This window comes from Haliotis asinina, chromosome 15 (assembly GCF_037392515.1).
Source record: "Haliotis asinina isolate JCU_RB_2024 chromosome 15, JCU_Hal_asi_v2, whole genome shotgun sequence".
Lineage (NCBI taxonomy): Eukaryota > Metazoa > Mollusca > Gastropoda > Lepetellida > Haliotidae > Haliotis > Haliotis asinina.
Genome location: NC_090294.1, coordinates 13,833,437 through 13,854,544, shown reverse-complemented (window position 1 = coordinate 13,854,544; position 21,108 = coordinate 13,833,437). Strand labels below are relative to the sequence as shown.

General features: G+C 40.1%; 1 protein-coding gene across 3 annotated transcripts in view; it reads right to left on the bottom strand.

Annotated features, from left to right (window-relative positions):
• Positions 1-13,451, bottom strand: part of LOC137264871 (cGMP-specific 3',5'-cyclic phosphodiesterase-like) — a 135,860-nt gene extending 122,409 nt beyond the window's left edge. For 2 of the 3 annotated variants that reach the window (XM_067800216.1, XM_067800217.1), the window contains exon 1: positions 13,081-13,317. The gene's annotated coding sequence lies outside the window, so the exon portion shown is untranslated. Of the gene's footprint in view, positions 1-13,080 lie in introns of all 3 variants that reach the window. The other variant, XM_067800218.1, reaches the window with a different exon arrangement.
• Positions 13,452-21,108: the final 7,657 nt, after the last annotated feature.

Below are 21,108 nucleotides of genomic sequence, written 5' to 3'. Positions count from 1 at the left end.
ATAATATTACTTACATGCTGCGGTGATGTAACTTGAAAATAGATAGTAATGAAAAACGACCAAAATGTATCCGAGTAGTAAAACACAGAGTCGTCACAGCAATACATGCATTTTACATTACCATCGACGTATATAATGTCCATGTCTACATGGTAATCTGGAAATAGAGAACCAGCTGACATGAAGATCCTGTTTGTGGAAACCGGTCGATTGCAGGAACATCAGTTTTGTTTAGTAGTGTACATGCATAACTCCCAGCGCCTGTGAGTATTTGTTAGAATCCATGTAGATAAATTCTAGTGACTAAGACTGGACACCAAAATGGCCATGACCGGGACTGCGAAGGAAAATATGTCGGCTTGGAATAGAGAACTGGGCGTCAGACGAATCCTCGACGTTTTCCACTAAGGTTAAATGATATTTACTGTCGGGTGAGACACAATTGCATTTAGAAACACATATACCATGGGAAAAATTAGAGCATCTTGGATTTAAAAGATTGATAAAATGCAAATGATTAAGTCAAAGAGGAAAGAGTTGATGAAGAGAAATTAAGGGAAAATGTGATGATTTATTCTTTTGGAAATGTTTCATATAGATATATGTTGCTTTTTCTCATATCCATTACACTGGCTAATGGTATGCTCGCGAAATGAAATACCCATTACTTTTTAATGGTCTTTTTACAAAAATAATCCGAAAACAGCCTGGAACTTCCCTTACCAGGGAATAGATTTTTGAAGCCATAATTTACATTAACTTTCGACTATATCCTAGCGCTAAGAGAACTTCGAAAAATTCTAGGCAATGGATCTTAGGCAGTCAGACTTGCCACACCATTCCATGACATGAGCTGGGCTCTTATGTAATAATAATTTATTCTCTGTAGCCTTCTACACAGATTACCACTACGAAACCATAGCGTGAATGTACGAACTGACAGGTTCATGATTACGCATCGGGTCTCTGTCTTGGAAACATGCCCTTGATTTTCATTTGAGATCAGATGCTGATAAACACCTGTACGTTATGCGCATCTGAGTCTCCGATATTCTGCAGAAGAAAACAGTTGTTATATTATATTAGTAACATGGAATAAAGACGTTCACTAATCTCGCACTAATCTCGAGTTGTATTGGATATATTTGTTTCAGAGACTGTATGCCCAGCCTGTAGTTTTCCCGCCGATTCGAAATCAATCGGTATTGATCACAACGCACATGCATTCGTTACATTAATATCCCGAGTCTTGCCCATTGCTGCCTATGACGTTTACATAGGAATATCACTTTAGAAATAATGGCAATGAGGCGACTATTGTCTCCATCGCGGATGCAGACCTCGCCATTAGAGCCGCATATACTGCGGTTATTTCTGTCAGGCGTTATCAGCCTCTATGTTTAATGTAGGGTACTGACAGTATCGCATCTGTCTCAAGGTCAGTAGCTGAGTGACCTCCTACACCTTTTAAGATTAACGAACTGAATGTCATTACTATTCATTACTACTATTCATTACTGTCCTCTAGAGTGTATACTCGTGCAAGGACGTGATAATGGCCATTGGAATATTGGTATCCAACAAACTGTACGCCCAATACATTTTTCAAAGCGGAATTGCAGGAATACATTCTCGAGGATACTTGTTTATGAATTTAGTTCCAGTACAACTGTACTTCACCTTCATAATATACGTTTTGTACATACATTTTATATACTGTCAATAAACGTACAGCTTGGAACGGTGAGGTCCAGAGCTGAAGACGCACGTGAGTGGATGAATAAATATTGCTGTACTCCGCACTATCCTTGCAGAAATGAGTGTCACAAAGTCTTCGTAAGGGTCCAGTTGAATTGAATTGGCATGACGAACGAACGCTTTAACCTGTAGGCTACCCCGCCGTCCATGAAGATTCTTATTTACACTACAGCTGTAGATGTTCTCGACCGTCTCGTTCACTGAAGACGTGGGTATGCAAGTAGTAGCCGACGGTTCTAACGGCGATTCTAATCGGAATATGGAGAGACGGTGGGGTAGCCTATAGGTAAAGGCGTCCGCTCGTCGTCACGTCAAAGACTTGGGTTCTAATCCCAACATGGTACAATGTGAGAATCACATTTCTGGTGTTCCCGGTTGTGTTATTGCTTGAATATTGCTAAAAGCGGCGTAAAGCCAAACTGACGTACTACTCGGGATGTTGTGATATGTGAGACGATGACAAGCTTCATCGACAATACATTATTGATGTTCCCTTTTATCACTCAGCATCATCGCTGATTGATATTGATTCACATTTTGGTAAAATTCCCGGGATTTTTTTTATGATAATGGAAATGGCTTTATTGCTTGGATATTTTTTATAACCTATTTGGTTTGGCAAAGAACGACTGAGCTCCGTGGTTCCATGCCAAATCAAGATTTTAGCCTGAAGATGACGTTATCAGCCGGTTCATTCTTAACCATCTTCCACCGATTATGTCGTTTTGACAGCAACATGGTGCTTAACATTTGCTGATAAGTATTCAGCGCGCGCTATCTTCGTCCGGACATGACACATGCAACTAGCACATGCTCAAGGTACTGAATTCCACTCGAATTCGAACTCGAAGATGCAAATATCAACGGCACACCGTATTATCAATCTCAACTCCCTAGGGTCTTACAACTCTTACATCCACTTGGCGCACAGAGTTAATGTAGCTTTCCCTCCCAACGGGGTACCCATTCACAGCTGGGTGGATTGTGCACATAGTCACGGTACTTGGTCCTAGTTTACTGCACTTTCCTGTACTCGCAACAAGGTGTTTGCAAGTAGTCATGTGGCCACCATCTGGGCATATACCAACGGATTCTTGGGTTCTTTTAAGTGCATAGGGTTGTGTGCTGCATAGTAAGGGTTCCGACAGCACTGAAAGATTCTGTACACAAAGTTGACTCCAAGGTTTTCACATCCGATCACAGGTGGGCTCGATCCTGACACCTCAAGCTCGGTAGATCATTAGCCTGGCGCCTTCGACATATGATTAGGAATATGGTTGACACTACTTGATTTCATGAACAAGTCATAAATAACAACCGCAATATAAAATTGTGAAATGGTTTTGATCAAATTAATCAAAAACACTAATTATAACTAGCGGTATATTCATATCCATATGTAACCTGTCAAGCAACACTCATGAAGTTCTTATCTACCAGTTGTGAAAGGATTTACATGTTTAATATTCCCAAACCCTAACACGTCTCGTACGCGAGAGTTTATTGAGACAATAATTGGCTAAAATCTCACGATTTGGCTCTAGCCCATGACCGTCAGTGTACGGTTAGTGGACATTGTTTGTGCAATAAACACAATAATCTCAGATTTGACAAGTACAGTGTTTGTTTATTGAAATGTAAACAATAATAAAATGTTTACAGACAAGCGAAATACGACTATGTCAAACCAGCGTGTTATGCTATTTAATCACACGGGTGTGACCCCACTTTTATAGCCAATAACAGTCAGCGTTGACGTAAATGCAAACAAAAAACCCGAACTTTTTTCTGGTGACACCCGAAACCATTAAAGTAAATATTCTTATCATATTTTCCTGATACTTCTGATCAGACATGCGTTAATACCTTAACTTTTTCTATAATGGAATATCAGTTATTGGCAATTAAGTATTTAAAACATTTGAGTTTATTGTAATTATTTCAAATAAGAGCGACAAAAGCATCGGGCAGAGAAGTCTGCCCCTGCTCAGGCTCTGAGGCAAATGCCAGCAAAAGTCAAGTGAGCTGATGGTGAACAATATTTTTTCGCACTTCTCGGCCTGGGAAGACATTTTCTACTAGTAGGAGGCCACTGTAACGACGAACTACGAATTAAACCGGTGAGACGTGGAGCGGAGGGGGGCGGGGGTCTGCTTTGAGTAAACCTCCCTCAACCCCATCCCGGGGTAGAATTGACCTTAAGCAAACCATGCTTGTCATAAAAGGCGACTAAAGGGATCGGGTGGTCAGGTTCGCTGACTTGGTCCACACTTGTTGCATATGTCGATAATCTCAGTCTTGTTTTCTGGATTGTCCTACTCGAACATATACAGACCGCCGCCATATAGATGGAATATTACTGAGTGCGGTACATGTCATCGTAACCCCACTGCGTAGATTGATCCTCTTGATCTTGGTCACTGGTTTGTCTTGCCCATATTTGTTTATTTACAGACAGCCGCCATCAAGCTACAGCTGATGATTTACAGACCATCACCATTAATTTCATATGCACAATAACTTCTGAAGAGGGAAGGGTAGTGACATTACAGGAACTCGTTTCATCGACCTCATCCCAGAAGATGAGGGACGGCTAGATCCGACTGCACTCCTGTGCCCATTTTCGACTGGGAATTTATCGCAATATCATCCCCTCTCTTAAAACATTATTAACGGTAGCATGTGAACATAACGTGTCCATTAAATTCTCTACAAATATGAAAATGTCCACTGATAACAGAGCAGCAACAGCTGGTATGGTCACATATTGCACTGTGAAGATAGCAGTGTCATTTGTGAAGTACTCATCCGATGGCATGCAATTTATATTTACTTGTACTACATTAATGTTCTCTGCATTCATGCATACATCCCATTACAAAGATTGTGGGTACAAAGTACGACATTAGTAATATCGGAATCAAAAACATGAATAAATATACGTATTGTAAACTGTTTATGGAAATATCGATGTTAAAAAGGTTAGCTGTGGCGGTACTTTCTTCCATGGGTATATATTGTATATCTTCAATATTGTTGCATTTAACAGAGCTATAGAGCAGCCGACTCATACAGCTTTGTATGCTCATGAACCTAATAATGTCCAATCTCGGTGGTCATGATTAGTTTTTAAATATGACTTGTGTTTCCATCCAACCAGCAAAGATACCATTATGAAGAGCGGCACGCGATACACAGATACAGGGAAACACCGTTGTATCGAATGTTCATTTATCGAACTTACGGCTGTCTCGAAGTAATGAGTTCGTACCTACGTGCTACTTACTAAGTCATCAAACAAGAGTTGTGTCAAACGTCAGATAACTCGAGGATTTAGTTAGGTCCCATCAATTTAATGTCGACACTGAGTTTACTGAGTTTACTGAGATTACATCATTAGCAAGTTGCACCATACTGTTTTTACACGCTACACGTTAACATGTGAAACATAGTATGGGTGCCACATGTTACATGTTAACATGTAAAAATACACAGAAGCAACATGTTAATACATCAAAATACCAGACTGCTTGGATATCTCTCATGAAACAATGTATTTTGAGGCTTTCAAGTTAAACCGTCATTCTGTTAACAGACTTGTCCAAAGTTTACTCCAAAATGGGCATTTGCGGAACACACCTCACATTTGCTATTCATGCTATTATTTCAATGAACGTTACATTAACTAGTTCACTCGTAATAACAAACACTCGTTTCTTCTGTCTGTACAGAACAACAAGGTTCACTGTCAGTCTGAAAGATCTTAGGAACTATGCTGCTAAGCAGTGTTCAAAATAACCGCCGGCCCGGAGGCCCAGCTAGTCTCTCAAATGAACATATTTGCACTGAAAAAAATCTTCTGTGTGTCGTAGGTTTCGTTTGATTTTGTAGATACAGTGGAAAAATGTGTACAATGTAGTCTATTTGGACTTTACTGGATAGACTTTATCCAAAATGACCTGCGGAGTTCATTCAGGGCCTGTAGATTTTAAAGCCTGTAGTTAGCAGCAGGTCTTGATGGCCAGCTCGTAAATCAAAGTATTGCAAACACTGCTGCTAGGTAATAACCACGCCTCAACAGTTCCTCTCACACGAACAACCAGTTACAACAGCCATCGTGTTGACATGGTTCTGTATATTGTGATAACAGCCCTAAATCATCATAATTATCGGGACTTATAGCAGCTAATAGCTCCATATCATATCATACAGTTATTATATCTACGTAATAATGCAGTACGTAAGTAGAGTTTACATGTTTGATGTTTAACACCATACTCTGATCTACTCCATCGACAGACACAGTTCTACGTTGACATTGTTGCACTAGAATGCACTTTCCGAAGCGTTCCCCGATAGGGTCTTCATTTAAAAAATACCATAAAGAACAAATTTTATGGACAACAATTTATTTGCTATCCAAAATGTTTGTTCAGTTCAAAGTAGTTAACATGTAACATTACGACAGTCATAACTTTCTGTGTTGTTGGTAGCCAGCCTGTTAATTAACGTACACAGTGCTCGTTGACAAATGAGTGGAGACAATCATAACTAAGACAAAACACAACTGTTACTGTGACCAATGACATTTGACAAACATGTATGCCAGTATATGAGACAAGTATAACTTTCAGTATGTACGTTGACATTTGACTTACGGAAATCATAACTGTCCGTATCTACCGTTGATATTTGAGTTGTCATTTAACGTCCTTTGACATAGTGCACGTGAACATATCAGTTGGCAGATTCATAACTCCCATTATGAATGCAAGACAATTATAGCTGCCAGTGTGAGGCAAGAATAGCTGTCAGTATTTGACATTTGAACTGAGAAAGTTATAACTGCCAATAGGTAAATTGACATTTGAGTCGCGGAAATCCTAACTTCAGTAAATACGTTGACATTTGAGTTGCAGAAATCCTAACTTCAGTAAATACGTTGACATTTGAGTTGCAGAAATCCTAACTTCAGTAAATACGTTGACATTTGAGTTGCGGAAATCCTAACTTCAGTAAATACGTTGACATTTGAGTTGCGGAAATCCTAACTTCAGTAAACACGTTGACATTTGAGTTGCGGAAATCCTAACTTCAGTAAATACGTTGACATTTGAGTTGCGGAAATCCTAACTTCAGTAAATACGTTGACATTTGAGTTGCGGAAATCCTAACTTCAGTAAATACCTTGACATTTGAGTTGCGGAAATATGTTGACATATGAGTTGAGGTAGTCATGACAGGACACCTAATTCTAACGTAATATACCCAGAAAGATATCATTTGTCTTCAGTGACCCACGCTTGTCGTAAGAGACAATTACCGAGATCGGCGGGTCAGCCTTACTGACAAGGGAGATGCAGGTCGATCATTGCGTGCCAAATGTAGATCGATGATCATGCTGTCAGTCATTGGATTGTGTGGGCCAGGCCTGATTATTGTGAAGGCAGCCATCATACTGCATGCCAATTCCTGAGTGAGGTGTTAGACAACAAAGAAGAAGCAAACATTCAAATATAAAAACAAATAAATTCTATTGCTCACATATCGACAAACCACCGCCTAGTTATTTGGGGGTAAGCTACGCAATAACATGTCACATGCGTTATAGCAGATCCTACTGGGTGACCTTATTTGCAATACCATGGTTATTGGATTGGTTTAAAACTCCCCATTACATGATAGCATATATCTTAAAACATGCAACACGGGGAAATATTTCCATCTACGACTTTTCTTGTTGAAGAAACTCCAAAGATAAAATATAACAGTTCTCATAAGAATTAACCTTATTTGCATTTTAATGTTACTTCCATTTAGTATTAACAGCGGCAATGGTCGTTTTAACGAAACAGCACACTTTGGAAGAGTTAACGGGGAGAGTTCAGGGTTAATGGGAATACCACAGACATTTCATTTATAAGTCATGCTAAGCACCTGTCCATTTCAACGCATCTAGTATCCGATTTTTACATCTGTGAGAGCAGATTTCTAGACGCGTAGTCCTGGTTCAAAGTGGCTTATTTTGGAATCCACTTTTAGCGTTTATTTATAGTTCGGGGTGTTTGGGTTACCTATGAAATGTTTGTATAAGCTCCTGAGGCTTAGATAATGAAGAGAGCAAGTTTATCTTTTGGGGAATAGTATTGAAAGCATACTATCACGTTCATTCTCAGTTTTCACTGGTTACTTGTAAAGGGCCAATACAACTATGCAAACAATTCTATGTTTGTGTGGTTGTTTGTTATATGCCTGTTTTACGCCAGGCGAAAAGAGATTACATCTCTACGACCTGGCACTAAACTAGTGATTGATAATATGAACAACGCCTTCGGAGAAGGACGACGCGTGATGAAAACCACAACTGACTCACTCGATCCACTAGGTCACCTCGTAAAGGAGGATTTACTTTGTCTCTGAACATAGAGAGAGATAGAGAGAGGGTGGGTGAGTGAGGGCTTGATGGTAACCTGTGTCTTCATTTCAATAGTATAAAGGCCCAAATGACCTGGGAGATGCCGAATGTGGGGGAAATCACGACTTAATGTGTTTGCGGAAAGGACGGGGCGGAAGAGCATATAATGTAGCTGTGACTGATACAAAGACGAGGACGAGATGCTGAGAACTCATACAGAGAGGAAGTGATGCTGAGGACTGATACAGAGAGGAGGGAAAGGTGCTGAGGACTGAAACAGAGAGGAGGGAGAGGTGCTGAGGACTGACACAGAGAGGAGGGAGAGCTTCTGATGACTAATACAGAGAGGAAGTGATGCCGAGGACTGACACAGAGAGGAAGGAGAGATGCTAAGAACCAGTTCTCACTAATGATGATAATTTACACATACGTTCAACTAGGACAAGTCTAGTTGCCTTACTGTATAATATTCGTCAGGTGTTGTTCAAACACAACGTTGCCCCATTCAGGTAAACCTATAATTAATAAACTTTTTTTAAAGCTCACATTTAACATCAGTTCCATGACTAAAGCTGTTGGTGGCCATCAAAACTTTGACTGTGTATAATAATGTATGCAGACGGGGCCAGTTTATAAAAGAACCAATATCCCATTGCGCCATTAAAAATGTAAGTGTCCATGTACATCCGTTCAAATACATAACAATGAACGTCTAAACACAAAAATACAAGCATTCAATAAATTACATAACAGAATACCGTGATTGAAATGAATGAATGTCAAGGTGTACACGTGTGTATTCAGACACAATGCATTGTACTGCTCTACCTACATGATGTATCTACGGTGTAATTATAACTTATTAAATACCCATTTAGCGCCCAAGCAAATGCTGTACTATGTGAATCCAAGTTACAAAATTCTGCCTTTTGTAGGGGTACTAAGGTATCCAAATCCTAACCAATAAAATTTCCCTAAATTTCTACAATGGTCGCATTGTACAAGGCGGGGAAGCTTCACGGCGTGACAAAGCGGTGTTAATAGCAAGAAGCACATTCAAATACAGGCGCCACGAGTCATAATACGAATGCCAATAAGTTGGTGGCTTATTATTGAAGGGCCTGTTCGACACGAATGCAACGTTAATGAATAGTGATAGCAAGCTCAGAATGTGCTAGGCAAGATCAAGCGACTGACCTAGTCTGAATAAGCTTATTGGAAGTAGCAGTAATAATATTTTCACCGTCCCAGTCCGCTAAGGGCAACGATATGACGGGCCTTGGCCAGATATGATGGATGTTTTGCCTCAGTATGGCTGGCTAAGGTTCGGCAATAGGCCGTTGTCGAGATAGAGGTAGTCATGTACGTCACTAGACTGAGCGTTCTTAATTACTTGAATAAACAGTGTTAGTGGGTGGAAAATTAGTCTGGAGGTAACCGAATGGCGGAATGTAACGAATACTTAAATTGAATATTTGTGTTTACTTTGAACGTAGTTGATGATAAGTTATGGTAGTAACAGCGTATAAGAACCCGTTGATGGTTGTTATCAATTGTAACCAACATTTCCTCACTGTCAGTATCCTTCTTTCCATGAATGTAACAAAGTGGTACAAGGTAAGGATGTCAACTTCTGTATCCTGTGTTCCTAGTTATTCAGAAGTGGACGTCCATAAATATGTTCCCCGAACACAAAATACAGAGATTCACATCCTTAAATATTTCTCCGATAACATAAGACAGACGTTGACATCCATACATATTTTTCGCGAACTCAAACATAGACGTTGATTTCTATACATATTTACCCGAAAACATAACACAGGCGTTGACATTCAAAAGCATTTCCCCGAACACACAACGCAAAAGTTGACATGAACAAGATTTACCCTCGTTATGTCTATCGCTGTAAGATGTCAGTGAAAGAATCTCAGTATTTTATTTTACATTGAATGTCACAGAAACTCTAGGTTTATTCTCATGCTGTTATTCAGCATCTCAATATATTTTTATTGATCTCGGCGTGTGGTGTCGCTGACATGGTGTCCGCCTCATTATTCATTCGATACAACAAACAGACCACTACAAACTGATGTCAAATACTATTACATCTGAGGCTTTGTCCTAACGACTGTTACCTAGATACGGCATCAGGAGTATTGAATATGCTGGGATTTAACGATTTCTGAAGTGCATTGCCGTTCGTTCATTTATACACTGTCAGCAAAAACATTCATAACGAGATACTGTATCAGACCTGGTCTGAGTGAGGTGAACGTTAGAGTCAAGTGAGTGAGTGAGTTAATATTTAAACGAGAACATGTCTGGAACACGTACACTGTAGGAACACCCGTCGTCAAAGGAGAGTAAAACAACTAAAATATCACAATCACATTAAATCTATTGTAGAAAGGTAAGTTAGAGTCAAACCGGCAGTATCCCAGCCATATCGTCACCTGAAAAACCAGCATGCCTTTGTACAAAACAACTTTAACGTTAACTTTTATGTTAAGATATGGGAGTTACGGCCACCTTAGTGTTAAGATCTCTGTGTGCAGCGTCTCCCAGCGCATTCTTTCACGAAGCAACCTTTACTAAGGTTAACCTTAACTCCAGTTCTTTAACAATGCATTAAGGCTACGTTAGTGACTTACGATCATCTTGATGCCCGTTCAAAGAGCTCATTGTGAAAACGTACACCCATTCTTAAGACATTTCTGTGTAACGTTGCTTTTAACTTGTTGCTTAATGCAGCAATCAGTCATTTTCCAGCAGTCTGTACAAGGATCCAGTAAAGACAAGACAATATAGTGACTGACATCATGAACACCACTCAACACCTTTGAATTACAATTACATGTGCCTCCGACTCAGAGAGTCTGACCATGCTCCCGTTAGTCGCTAATACGGATCTCCTCTGGCTAACATACTTTTACCGCATCCTCATGAAATTATAAATTCATAACATCCCATATATATGTTTACGAGGTCGTAATGATTCCATGATTTGCAATATATTTGTATTTAATATTTTGTGACTTTGATTACCCTTGTACAAACAGATAATAGCATTACTTTGTATATTTATGCAACATACGCATTTATTTATTTATTTATTTATTTATTTAGAAAAACAACATGTGATTATGTAAGTAAAACGTTATTTGTGACACATGTTCCTGGAAGATGTCAGAATTTGAACATCTGTGACGGTGTAATGGTTTTACATAGTCAAAATACAGCTAGGGTTTTCATGCAGCTTCGATATACTTCGCGATTACATTTAACGAAACATGATGTTTCTTTCCACAGGCAACATAAACAGCGCAAAACCTCCGATAAATCTGATTGATGATAATTACAGTTTAAAATACATGCATGCAAAGTCAGAGTGATAAAATCATTAATGACGCCAGAAAACGTACCCTATGCATCACAAACAGCTCTAGATAACGAAATGGTTGCTTCCGTTAGATCACCATACGTGTTATTTGAAGTCGTTTTTTCCTAAACACTGGTTCCATTCTTTACGCAAGCAGGTTACATTATCTTTATATTTTAGACCGTCACATTATCACCTTAGTGAACAGTGAAGATATCAACCCAGTACATTCATTTTCTTCATCAGCAGTGTTAACTATACCGCCAGAACACTATCTGCACTGCAATATGAACATATAAATGATCCTGTTAAGTTCGACGTGGCTATTACGGTTGTATACATAGCCTCGATAAATAAACTCTTTTAGATATCATGGAAGCGTTTTCGTGATTGCCTTTCACAGTGCCAGTCTCTTCACCGGCTCTTCAAACGTAAAGTATTAAAAGCGATTAAAAGTGTTTTGGAAAATTACAGCCAGGAAAAAAACTGAACTGGCAACGGTTTACAGCTGTGTTGATAAACGGAGTCAGTTGGCCCTGTCCGAGTCACGTATATATACCTGTAGGTACACATTTAGCTCATGCCTGGCAGATAACGCACGCATATAAACATTACGTAAATGTAGACTCCAGGAACAAAGACGGGTCGATGTTTACCGGTGCCTAGGTATAGAAAATGCATCTGGGCATCCTAAGTTTCTATAGTGAGTGAGTATGGTTTTACAGCATTACAGCAATATCATGGCGTGGGACACCAGAGTGGGCTTCACAAATTGTATCATATGTAGGGAATCCAACAGGGGTAGTTACCCCTGACTTCATATTGAGTGTTCAAAATTAGTTCATTACCTATCTACACGTGACAACACTACGTTTGTATACATGATTCACATCTGCACATTTATTAATCATTTTTCCGCTTGAGTAATTAATAGCTTTCAATTAAGACATGTTTGTGATAAAAACAGACGCTTGCATATTGCATACGGACATCACGTATACTGTTATTAATATGTCCATTATTTGACCGTACTTGACTCGTAAAAGGACGTGGGTATTTAGAAGAACAGATCATAATTGTGTAGAGATAACCACGTGATGATCACAGTAGGTTGTTTAATTAAAGTCATTATCAAGGAGTTACATCAGTAATTTATAGTCGCATGTAATCATATTCTATTTTCGGATACGCTTATATGTAAGTGGTTATAATTGTTTTTGATGACACAATTGTGCTGGACTATTTAGACTTCTTGTGTGTGTCGCTGTTGATGTGACAAGACGAGTGTTGATGTTGATACGTGGGACATTAATCACCCACAATCCCGCGACCCCAAACAGGACTGACACTCCGGAAGCAAAATCTTAACACAAACAGATGGTGCACACTGATAAATGTCCACCGTGCCTTGGTTCACGTCGTTATTGTGATAAGGCTACGCCGTTCGTGTATATGCACACAGAACTCTGGCATGAATGGAGTATCGTTCGGGCAGGTGAATAATACTGACTCTAAATAGACCTACCTCAGTTTTTTTTCAAGCAGACGACGCTGTAATCTTGCCACGGCATGGATTTGTGTCTGTACAGATGTCCCTTCGGGCGAACTGTCGTCTGCTACTTCTCGTTTGTCAGTTCACACGCCCTTCCATGGCAACGGACGCTAGAAATTGTCAGTCTCTGTACTTCCTATCCAAAATTACCTCTCCTTTTGTTCCGTGTAGCGGGGCACGGCTAGCAGACGAGAAACGGTAGGGCCTTCTGTTGGGATCGGAAACTTCTCCCGTTGAAATTGGGTTCAGCCCGTGAGAGTAACTCGCCCAAGCAAATGTAAACACATATGCTTGTGTTATGAGTGCGTTGTCGACGGCTGTCTTATCGCAGGTCGGAATACTACCAAGCACGTGAAAACACAGTCTGGTGTCGGATCGATGGGGCAGTGAGGACAGCAGATGCGCTACCGACAACAACGCCCCTGCACGCGATGTTGTCGTGAAACCAACACGTCGGCAACGTCACAGTCACCTCTTGTGACATGACAGTATCATTTACAGCGCGTTCTGTGGGTATGATCATCGATTTGGGAGAGTATTGCGTTCAGAGAAAATCTTCCTGTTGATTCTTTTGACAGTGATGTCTGTCATTATCTTAATGGCTGTAAGTGAAGTATTTCCTTTACGACAATCCCACACAAACATGTTAGTATTTATCACAATGGGTACAGGTTGCGTCAGGTTACAATATTCCTCAACTGTTTTATTCATTGCTAAATATCAACTTCGCGTATTACAATCCAAGCGATAAGAAGTGGTAAAATAATTCATGTATACAAAATATCTATAAGAAATTGAGTTTCTGCTGTTCCCATTGAGAATGTATCGACCACATGGAGATTTATTCAATGTGTAATGTCAGCTCACAACGAACAAAACACACCCCATGGGCTGAGCGAGCTGTATATCACCACTCTCTTTTATATATGCACATATGGGATATATTTATGAAAAGTTAATGTCTTACATGGCTCAAGACGAGGACGCCTTAGGGGTATTCACACGCGAGTCTTTCTCACTCTGGAAGAGACGCCCAAAAGAGAAACAATCGACAGACCCACTTCAGCTCACTGGTAGATAGCGATTGTTAGTCAGTCATAGTCTCTCAAACACATAAAATGACCAAGTCTAGATTTCCTCCGGTTCCGTCTGAATCAGCCATCTCACTCTTTTTCAATTTAACGTGTTTCTTTGTTGCGATCAAACGTATATATGTATGTTCAGACAGTACTCGGTTGTCTATGGGAACACTTCAGAGAACCGACCCGTGACGGTCCGGGGTAGAATAGGCCTTGCTTGTCTTTTGAGGCGACTAACGGGATCGAGTGGTCAGGCACGCTGACTTGGTTGACACATCGGTTCCCAATTGCGCAGATCGATGCTCATGTTGTTGATCACTGGATTGGCTGGTCCTGACTCGATTATTTGCCGTATAGCTGAAATATCGCTGAGTGCAGCGTAAAACTCAACTAACTCACTCAATCAATCACTCGCTTTAGAAACTCACCGCAGCTCTCTGTAACGAATTGCTTCTTCGTCTCAGAGTCCCTGAACCATATTATTTGACCGCAGGCTTCCCTACAATGCTAAAACCGTAAATGAAGCAAGACTATATTTCCTCAGATTCTCCCATATTACTAGGTTGCTACTTGAATGTAAATGTAATTATTTGTTCTTCTTCTTTCGCGTTGCACGCAAAATATTCCAGCTACATAACGTCGAACTGTACATGACTGAATGGGATCAATGGTTGATATTATGAACAACAAATGAATGTTGAGGGGTACGATGACACGTTTCCCACATCATAGAGCCTTGTGAGACCATTCATTGAGACAATATGCCATCAGCGTAGCTTGCCGGATACATATTATAACGTGAACAGACCACGTGACATAGATCACACCAACCAATACTGTAGTCGCTCATTCGTTATTTATGATGATATTTTGACTGAGTGACTAGATCTTCTTTTCTTTGTAGTTCATCAAAATTCCAGCGGGAGACACCAAACATGGTCTTCACCCATTGCACTCTACAGGGGTAGAGACATAACAGGAATGTTCACGCTCCATATAATCACCATAGGAACGAGTGTATGTATATATAAAAACTGGTTATCTTCTATAAGGGCATATGACTCATATTTTTAGTAACAGTTACAAAAAGCGTCATCTCGTCACTCTCAAGCACGCTCGCACGCACGCACGCACGCACTCACCATCACAACACGGATCAATTGGGAGAACCAACCCGATTCTAATTATCCTCAAATCAACTTTTTTTTCATTTCATTTATGTATTAGCATGTCTGTGTGTTTCGGTGAGATCACCTCCTTGGTCTAGTCCTTTGAGTGTCTGCCCGAGGCAGCAGACATCATTTGAGCTGCACCTTCAAGGAGAGATGGTGATTAAACAGTCATTAAAAGTCTACCAGTTATGTCAGTACTTTAGACACTGTAGCGAAGTCATAAAACGTTATAAAACAGAAACATTAAATGTTATATAAAAGTCAATGTTGACGTATGTGCGGGGCCGACATTATAATGTCATAAATATGTGTAATAATTGTCAGAGATCAGAAAGTCAACAATATGGTCAAGGAATCATATCGGTTTCATATTTGCCTGAGGGCATTTTTTCAACGGAATCAACCTTTGACAAAATGCCATGCCACAGAAAAATTGTGTTAAACTTTGGTTGTGACCCATAAACATATACTTGTAATGTCCTAGTAGTTGTGTCAAAAAGGGTTTACGAATATAGAGAGACTCCTTGTCATCTTTCCCCTTTCCGTGTACACGTTAACCTGACGTCTAGTTGACTTATGTCCCTGAATAAAGAGGAGGTATTTCACCTTCATCCTCTAGGCTTTGCTCCTTCCGTCAATATTAATCCCAGTCTGACAGTCAACGGGCCATTAAAAGATGGATATAATCTAATGTGGATAGGCTGAATAGTTCATTCATTCATTCATTCGTTCATTTATTCATTCATTCATTCGTCTATTTGTTTATTTACCAGGAGTGTCCTTGTTGTTTCTAGTTAATAATTATACGTTCACCATTTCACTGGTGATAAGAAATTAAAGTCATGTGACAAAACATGGGGACATATGTCAAAGTGGACAACGACATCAGACATTATGAGTTGTTCACTGGCTACGAGGGGCGCATGAGTTGATGCACCCTCGATATTTCTTCATGTGACATAAATGAACATCGAGGGTATATCAACCCATGGGCCTCGAGGGACCAGTGAACAACGTATGTATCTTACTGAACACCTCATGTTTCAAGTATGGATATATTATCGTACACTTCAGCCAACTTGTGTGAATCAAACGATTCGAATCTTGCATTTTACTGTTTGTCCCGCAGGTGTTGTATTGTCAGCACGATGTAATTCTCCTTCTTAATATTGACATGGACTACTTTTGAACGATTTGTCAAAACGTTTCCATTGGAATGCGAGGTTAGTCTTTCCGTAGCCATCGGTAGACTTTGCGGACGACACAGGAAAAACAGGTTTGCGTTATCTCCCTTCCATCGTTTTCCATTCGCAAAACATCGCTAATTTCCGTGCATCATGTACCACGAAGTACCGAATGCGTTGCTCTTGGCAGCGGAGTATATTGCAGTCTACCACGCTTGTAAGCGGGGTACATTGAAAATAACAGAAGAGCACTCAACCGGTCAGAAAACGACATTTATGTGTGAGCTAAGATAAAATCGGATAACCTGACTGCATATGTGTGACGTCAAGCTTTAAGACCTACTACATTGAATCCTAATTCATAAAACATTATATCATTACCAGAATAACCAAGATGTCATCGATCTAGATGACAAGATGTCTCCGTTCTCATATTTTTACTGCCATTGTCATGGTAACACTGTTTATCAGGGTGTTCAGATATCCACTGTGAACGGATGCGGCGATTATTGAACGTACAGGGCGCGGGAAGTAAAGGTATATACTCGGACGCAGAGTACGCCTGCTAACAATATACAGTACATGGAGAGTAAATTGTATTCTTTACCATCTGTGATGACTCGTTCTTTTCACCTTCGCATAAGACTCTCGTTTCATCTAACGTCCGCAGAGTTAGCTGGTTATAGACAATTCATGATGACGGTTTTTGTCCATTGAATAATGTATTCCAATAGTACTGAAGTACTGAGCTGAGGAGACAAAGGTTTCGATATCCACATGCCCATTGTATAATACACACAATACAACCCACAATGCAATGCTTTACAGTGTAAATTACGAGAGAAGAAAGCATAGCTTTGGGGAAGGTCTCGAAAACTATATTGTCTGCACGTCGGCAATCACATAAGTTCCAAATGAACAATGTGATATTTTTTAAACACTTTAAAACAGCTACTATGGATGTCAGCGTTGTGTATACAATACGGAAGAAGTAGCCATCCACAATATTTTGTCTTGTTCATGCCTCTCAAGTACCTGACGTTTCAACTTTGTGCACAAGTGCACAAGCTAGTAGTCAATTCAGAAAATGGAAGATATGCTGTATTCGGGTTTGAATTTCGGTCACGTTTCATAATTGTAGTTTTGGGGCATGACAGGTTTCTGACAGATGTTTGCAAAGACGTACCAGAGAAGAAACACTCTATTGTAATGTTAAAAGACTTATTTACGATGTGTGACAGACTTTAATTAAACGTCAAGGTGGTATCCCATTGGAGGTACCATTGGAGGTATTTTAAAGAGATTTGTAAAACTGCATCAGATGTGACAGGGGCATGCTAATAATCATCATCGGAGGTCCGCAGTTACTGCTCTATACTTTTCTTATGCTTGATAACTGTGTTAGAATCTACACCGAAACGTCACATCCATTGCAAGAAAGAAGTTGTCAATCCATAAAAGTCTTCATCCTCCTGTACAATACTTTTTGTCATTTTTTTTAAAAGAGCAGGTAAACATACACGCTTACTTTATGAGATTTCATTTTTTTCAGTGTACATTAATCCAATAAAAACACGTTTTTGCCGATACAGCCTTAGGCATTCGGGTGAGCCGTAGCTCCCAGTAATCCAGTAGACTAAATGGATGTGTTGGTCACGGATCTTTTTACCTGGTCACATACATTTCATTGTATCTGGGTAGATCGATGCTCAAGATATCAATCTTTGGATTGTCCTGGTCAGACAGTTTTACACAGTCTTTACATGGCTAGAACGTTGTTGAGGGACGCTAAACAATAAAGAAACAAACCATCCCGTTGGTTAGTAAAGGGACAATTGATCAATATACTTACTTATGTATTGTCAGTATAGGGTTCGACTCCTTGAAAGTACTGTCTTTGGACTCTCAGATCGTTGTTGGCGACTGCCTTATGCAGACCACAATCCACACAAAGGCAAAATACAGATTCTAGACGCTCATTTTGTCACACAAGGAGACAAGGATATCGTTACTTTTCTTGAGGGACGCATATATTATGCACACGACCTTTCACATCTCGGGATCCCAGGGTGTGAACGTGATTGATCACCTCGCTATAAAGTTCATGAGATGACATCCGTCTACCTTGAAGTATAAAATCAATGTTGAATATTGTGGATTTTTTCTGCTTTCGAAAAAGATATTGTCTGCACGTCCTTCGTTGTTAAAATCAATATATTACTATTAATGAAAGTCATTAAGCTCCAGCTGTTACGGCGAGAATCGTTAATGTCTATTTACGGAAGATTGTCATCACGGAGGAGACGCTATACTGGGCTGGTAATTACGGTGCTCCGTTTTACCAAACAACCAAAGTATTCAGAAATAGGCCTTTCCCGGTTTAAAATATATCGTTTGGCTGTGATTGAGCCAGGAGACAATGGTCACCAACGATCGCCGTTGCGGGATATCTTAAAACAGGCGATGAATACATGTAACTGTCACACAATGATTGAAAGCTTCGTGGCCTGAGGTTGTTTAAGCATGTATTAGTTTCACTGCGACGTTCATCTGGTTCGCCTAGCCTTTCTACTGACAACGGCGAAGTAGGGAAGGACATGTTCGTCAGTTTCGTGAATACATGTATGTGATTGTTAATACCTGCTGTTTGGATAAACGATTTGTTTTGGGTTTTTTTCTTCATTGTTTTCTTTGGTTAGTTTTTCGATAATTGACATAAATTGTTTTTTGGGCGATGTCGTACGAATGGGTCAAGAACCAGTCTACAACCAGTTTGGTTTTAACCAAAGTTTAGCCATATTCCGTCAATATCATGCTAAGGGAGACCAAAAGTGTGCTTCAGTTTCACGTATTGTACATGTACCCATGTGGGGAATCGGACCTTGAACGTTTTAACTAATAGGCTACCCACTGCCCCTACAACCATAATATAGTGATGATAATCTTTGTCCCAGTTAATGAAAGAAGAGAGACCTTTATTAAGTTTAATGCCAGCGTGAAATATCGGAATTATGAACTGTCGATTGAGTCTAACCATCCGTGGAACCCAACGTTGAGCAGGTACCTCAAATGCGTACAAGACGTGGTAAATAAACATGTTAGAATAAATATCCCTTTATGCTATACAAGCAAAACAATTCAAACACTGTAATTATGTATGGAATCGAATCGATCTGTCTGGTGAGCTAACATTGTACGCTTTAACCACTAGTACTATGCAATATCTATATAGTGTCACTAGTAGAGGGCGGGTAGCCTTGTGGTTAAAGCGTTCGTTCGGCACGCCAAAGATCCGGGTCCGACTCTCCTCACATGGGGAGAACGTGTGAAGACCAGTTTTGGTGTCTCCCGTCCTGATATTGATAGAGTATCGCTAAAACCGTCTTAAAACCATTCTCACACATTCACTCATTTCTAAATATGCGGTTTAGCACTTAAATACATAACCGTTTCCCTTCGATGGGTCTTTATCTACTTATATCTTGAACGATACAGCCCATGATCATTCAAAGAGTGGACGTTGAGCTGTTTTTGACTAGAACATGGCGCGCCTTGCAAATATGCATGGAGGATCAGTAGATTTGTTTCCAGTTGGTTTATCGGCTTCGGTTGGTTTACGATCCCTGGTGCAACTAAACAGGCTGCTAGGGATACCGGTATTACATAAACAGAGATCCTTTGCTATTAAAGAGTGGTTGGCATTCATAAGAATCATTTGGAACGGAAGTTCATGTCCGTCAACATGGTAATATACCTATACGTGGCATTATGTTTTGTCAGTTGCTTGGTTTCACTTGGCCGGACACAGGTCCCAGATCGCCAGTTGCTGTGTCTGTCTCAGAGCAACAAACATTTATTTCGCAATTCCTATTTGTGAACCTATGTCCACTTCATTAATCATGATCTGTCTACAAACCGAATGATTCTGTCACGTCAGATAATGCACTGAGAACATTGTGTGTCTGGTCAATGGCGAACATGTATCATTTACAGATTAGACTGAATGTACAATGAAAACTGCCTACGATACTGTAATGTATGGATCCAACAAAGGATACCACTACGGGATTTCATACTGTTACCAAAGCAGATCAATGTAATATTTATGATCTGATGTTTCTGGTGGTACTACTACAGGCATGTTCTTCAAACAATGATGGATTTTCTCACGACCCTGGACTGGTCACAAATCTGCTCCATGACGACTTGAATTCACGCGAGACCTTACGAACCTCGATCGCTCTGATTAAAACTCAGACGCCTTGGAACCTGTTTGCAGCTGGAAACCTACACCCACAAACACACACATACAAACTCACTGTCACACATGTTCGCTAGTTACGCCGAAGAGCCGGGTTCGATTCCCCACATGAGCACAATATGTGAAGCCTATTTCAGGTGTCGCTTCTGGTGACATTGCTGGAATGTTGGTAACAGTGGAGTAAAACTAAACTCACACACACTGATACACAGATGGACCCACGTGCACAAACACGAATGCAGGCGCGCAGGTGTGTTGATATTATAGTCTTGAACATCACTTCATCACTCCTCACACATATGTCC